This window comes from Quercus suber, unplaced genomic scaffold (assembly GCF_002906115.3).
Source record: "Quercus suber isolate HL8 unplaced genomic scaffold, Cork oak 2.0 scaffold_457, whole genome shotgun sequence".
In the NCBI taxonomy this organism is placed as follows: domain Eukaryota; kingdom Viridiplantae; phylum Streptophyta; class Magnoliopsida; order Fagales; family Fagaceae; genus Quercus; species Quercus suber.
Genome location: NW_027069908.1, coordinates 41,876 through 47,818, shown reverse-complemented (window position 1 = coordinate 47,818; position 5,943 = coordinate 41,876).

The following is a 5,943-nucleotide window of genomic DNA, read 5'->3' as shown; positions in this document are numbered from 1 at the left end:
AGGCATTACCAGATTAACCTGCAAATGAGGTATGATGCTACCAACAAGGATTATACTTTTAAATCTTATGATTGTAGAAGAAAATAACAACAATTAATAAATATGGGAGGAAAAGAGTCTCTGAGTACCAAAATAACCCAGTTCTATAGACCATAAACAGCACTGCCCACTCACTGCCAGAATAAAATCCAAACAGGAAACTGGCTGCCAAAACAGGATGACTAAGTTGTGCATTGAGAGCAAGAAAGTAACAATAATAACATGAAACGAAGACAAATTTACACAACTGTACGATAGTGTGAACCCTCAGTGATGTGATGGCAACGATTTCCTAATATAGCAGACCAAAAAAACAACAATCCAACCTGCAGTTCAGGACAAGTGTAAATCACAAGAATATTTAAAAGCAAAAAAATAAAAAATAAAAAATAAAATAAAAAGAAGAAGAGGAGGAGGAGGAGGAGGAGGTTTGGGGAGCGGGTTTACTCATCAGCATTTATGATTGGGAAGCTGCAAAATTGAATCAACATTAGTTAATACACTGCATATGTTGTTTAATCATAATCCCAGCCCCAATGCAGTCGGAGAAAAGCAAAAAACAAACATCACCAAGCTATGTTACTACGTAAGAGCATCTGACTAAAGTCAAACTTTGGTTAAACAAGGACTGCATCTGTCCACTCACTTTACATGGCTAGGAAATCAATAAACAAAAATCCAAGTTTAGATGAATTACTGACAAAACCAGCAACCTTAAGAGCCTAACAAATATTTGAATCACATTTGTCCAACGAAGATACTCCCCGGCATCCATTCTCAAGCCATGAGCGCAATGTGATTACTGCTCCAAACAACAAGTGCACAGCCAAATTTTTTTTGATAAGTGTGCACAGCAAAATTAAACAGGGTATGAAGTTGCAAGTACAAGATGAACAAGCTTACGAGCAAGAAAATAACAATAACATACAAGCATGTATGGAACTGCACCCACAGTTTAGGCACCGATTTCCAACAAGAGAGCAAACTGAAAAAACAAACAATCCAAGCTCCAATTTAAACAAAAAATTAAATTAAATTAAATGGCACCTTCGAGTTTTTCTCACTTTTACCCACTACAGTTACATATTAGTGGATTGTATATATAGAATATGAGAAAATTGAATCTGCATTAGTTAAAACACCGCATATGTTTGTGGGAGAGGAAAATAAACTAACATAAAATGGGAGGAAAAGAGAGCCTGTTGCCAAAGCAGACTCCACTGCTTAAGCTGCAAACCACCAAAATATTAATATATAAAAATAAAAAATAAAAATCCTGCATTCAGTAGAAAGATAATATGTGGCAAAACCAAATTGGATATGAAACTGCTGACATAGGATGACCAGAGAGACACATCAACTTCTTGCATGAGAGCTGAAATATAGAGAATACCAACTATACAGTTCAAGACAACTTTACATTACAAGAACATAGTATTCAAAATAAGAACAAGTCTACTCAAAAGCATGTTTCATTGGGAAGCAACAAAAACAAATCAACCTTAGGTAAAGCACCACAAGCAAATGCACCACCTGGTATTAAATAAACCCTGATAATGCAACCAGGGAAGCACAAAATCCAAGCTTGAAAAATAAAAATCTAAATTTGAAAATAAGGGTCATTATTTTAGGAAAAAATTATTACAAAGAAAAAAAAATATATATATATATATATATGTATATATATATATATATAAAAGAGAAAATCAACAACCCCCAAAAGGTCAAGCAACTGGTTAAGGGAGAAAAAATATCAAAAGTAAAATCTAAAACACAGCACAAAAGGTATAAATAATTATGCTCGATATAAATATCTTTCTTTTTTTTTTAATATAAAATTTTTTAACTCACAATAGTGGTAAACCTTGCTCATAAACATCTTAATCCTGTACTTAGAGAGAGCTTATTGCCATAGGTCCCTAACAAACTACATCGCCCAAGTAGAGTACCAAATCGCAACAAACGCCTTGAAAAGCAACCAAGCACCAAAATCTATAAAATAAATTGAACGAGTAGAATCACATTTGGGTGAATAGTGTTAAAAGACTTGAGAGAAATCAAGAGAAGGGAAGAGTTTGCCTATTGTTGCAGTCAACAGAGCACATACACTTACAGCTAACAATCATATAAAAAGATTGCAAGAACAATTGATGCAGCCACCCTCTATCCTTAGGACTGACAATCAGCCAACCAACCTTCTGACCTCTTAGGACTGCTAGCAGCCCCTTATTTTGACTCTCATATCTGCCACCACCCTCTATCCTTAGGACTGACAACCAGCCAGCCAACCTTCTGACCTCTTAGGACTGCCAGCAGCTCCTTATTTTGACTTCTAATATCTGCCATGTATCCTCTTTAATTACAGCTTTGACTTATATAACTATTGGCTACTTTATTTCCTAATAGTTAAAGATTATAAATAGGCTAGCTATGTAAGACTACAATCAGTTTTTATGTGAATTTAACTTAATTTCAGACCTGGACAGAAACTTTGTTTCTCCAGTTTCTCTGTAATTTCAGCTTTAATTCTTAATTTTAATGCAATTCTAGTTCAAGTTCTCCATCAATTGATTTTGATTTCCATCATTTGGTATCAGAGCACAGATCTGATCCTCTTTTTCCCTACCACTTTGATCATGTGAGCCCTAGATTTCCTCGTATTTCTTTTTTTTCTCCCTCCATTCAAGATCCTAGAATTTAGATCTAGGTTCCTTGTGCCAATCAAATCTGTGGTTGTTGCAAATATCACAGATTTTATCAGCTATGCTGTTACTTCTATTTACAATTTTTTCAAAGATTGTGAAGCTTCTAATGGCTCAAAGGAGAGGAAGGAGAGGTAGAATAAGGGGGAATCAAATGGATGTTGGGGAAGGAGTTGAAGCCAACCTTCTAGTGGGGAGGAATGTTGGACGGAATCAAAATATAGAGAGAGAAGACATGATTGCTGAATTAATGAGACAAGTTGCGGCACTTACAAAGGTGGTGCAGCGTATGCAACGTCCTCATGAGACTACCGACGAGTCCGATGACTCTCATTCTCATTTTGAGAACCCTTTTGGAGCTCCTCCAAGGGGTAGGCCTTATGTGGAAAGAAATGAGCCAAGGCTTGACTACAACTTCAAGGTTGAAATTCCAGAATTTCAAGGGAGTCTCAAACCGGAAGACTTTGTAGATTGGCTTAACACCATTGAAAGGGTGTTTGATTATTATAAAGTTATAGATGAAAAGAAAGTGAAGCTAGTCGCTATTCGCCTTAAAGGGAGAGCTTCCGCTTGGTGGGAACAATTGCAAATTTCTCGCCAAAGAAGTGGTAAAGTCAAGATCAAGAGTTGAGAAGATGAAGAAAAAGCTCCATGAGCAATTTCTTCCTTTCAACTACACCCAATCACTTTACAAAGACCTACACAACCTTAAGCAAGAGGGAAGTGTAGAGGAGTATACAGAGGCGTTTCACCAACTTGTAGTAAGGGTAGATTTGAATGAAAGTGAAGAACAAATGGTTGCAAGGTACTTGAGTGGATTGAAGCCATCCATCCAAGATGTCCTTTAGTCTTCAATCATTGTGGAACGTGTCGGAAGCCTACAACCGGGCTTTACTGGTAGAGAAGCAACAAACTAGGCCAGCTTTAAGGTCTAGACAGTGGGGTTCCAGGTCTGGGCAGTGGATTTCTAGCCATTATAAGGCTGGGAATTCAAGCACAAATGGGGGAGGAGAAACTTCTGGGGTTGAACAGCAGCCAGCAGGTTCTAAATCTGCTATTATAGCCTCAAAACAATCCAAAACAGCCACTGTTGGCGGGGGTAGACAGCAATAGGTGGGTACTTTCAAATGTTTCAAGTGTGAAGAGCTAGGTCATCGATCTTCGGATTGTAGGAAGAAGGTTCTTATGTTGGAAGAAGTAAAAGAGCTTGAACATGAAGATGGAGAACCCATCTTTGATCAACATTCAAATGAGGTTGGTGGTGATTTTGAAGAAGAAGAGGGCTTGACACTTGTGATGAGAAAGACTATCCTTGCTCCTAAATTCAATTCCGAAGAAGATTGGTTGAGAACCAATATTTTTTATACAACTTGCAACATTGGAGGAAGAGTTTGTAATATGATCATCGATGGGGGAAGTTGTGAAAATGTGGTCTCTCAAGAAGTGGTTGATAAGTTGAGGCTTGCCACTCAAGATCATCCACATCCCTACAAACTTTCTTGGTTCAAGAATGGTAATGAGGTGAAAGTAACGAAGCGTTGCTTGGTGCCATTTTCTATCTGAAAGAAATATTTTGATGAAGTTTGGTGTGATGTAGTACCAATGGATGCGTGCCATATCCTTCTTGGAAGACCTTGGCAATATGATCGCCAAACGATGCATGATGGGAAGAAGAACAACTATACCTTGAGCAAAGACAATCAGCAATTTACTTTGCTGCCAATGAAGGAAAAGGTGACTTCTAAATCCTCTACAACCTCTTTACTCGCTTCTAAAAGCTTCATTCAAGAAAGTCAAGATAGTGGCTACATTTTGGCATTAATTCCAGTTAGCACAATGGCTGGAACTGATGTTCCTAGTGCTGTCACTGAGTTATTACAGCAATATGGTGATGTTTTTCCCCATGAGTGACCTCCTGACTTGCCTCCTATGCGAGACATTCAACATGCCATTGATTTGGTATCGGGTGCACCCCTTCCAAACAAGGCAGCATATCGTATGGCTCCAAAGGAGAAGGAAGAGTTGCAAAAACAAGTGCAAGAACTTCTTGATAGAGGCTACATTCGGGCTAGTATTAGCCCTTGTGCAGTACCCGCTCTCTTAACTCCTAAGAAGGATGGCTCTTGGAGGATGTGTGTGGATAGTAGAGCTATCAACAAGATCACAATCAAATATCGTTTTCCAATTCCTAGATTGGATGACATGCTAGATTGCTTGGCGGGTGCAAAGGTGTTTTCCAAGATTGATTTGCGAAGTGGGTATCATCAAACTAGAATTCGCCCAGGAAATGAATAGAAGACGGCCTTCAAGACACATCATAGATTATTTGAATGGCTTGTTATGCCATTTGGTTTGACAAATGCACCTAGTACTTTCATGAAGGTGATGACACAAATGTTGCAACCACTATTGGGGGCTTGTGTTGTGGTGTATTTTGATGATATTTTGGTGTATAGCCGCTGTTTGGAGGATCACTTGGTGCATTTATAGCTTGTGCTTGACATTTTGAGGAGAGAAAAGTTTTATGGTAACATGAAAAAGTGTAGCTTTGGGATGGATCAAGTGGTGTTCTTGGGGTATGTTGTGTCTTCTAAAGGAGTATTCATGGATGAAAACAAGGTTAAGGCAATTGTTGATTGGCCTACACCTTCTAGTGTGCATGAGGTGAGGAGTTTCCATGGTCTTGCTACCTTTTATAGAAGGTTTATTAGCAATCTTAGCTTCATTGCAGCACCTCTCACCAATTGTCTCAAACAAAAGTCCTTTGTTTGGACTGATGAAGCCCAAGAAAGCTTCCAACTTTTGAAGAGGAAGTTAACCGAAGCACCTATCCTTGCCTTGCCCAATTTTGACAAGATATTTGAGCTTAATTGTGATGCATCAGAGTGGGAATTGGGGGTGTCCTTAGCCAAGAAGGGCAGCCTATAGCATTCTTTAGTGAGAAGTTGAATGAAGCAAAAATTAGGTATTCTACCTATGATAAGGAATTCTATGCTATTGTTCAAGCCATCAAGCATTGGAGTTACTATTTGGCCTACAAGGAGTTTATTCTTCACACCGATCATGAGGCTTTGAAATATCTCAATAGCCAATCTAATGTGAACAAGAGGCATGCTAAGTGGGTAAGCTTTTTGCAGCAATTCACTTTCTCATTGAAACATCAGTTGGGAATTCTCAACAAAGTGGCTGATGGGTTAAGTAG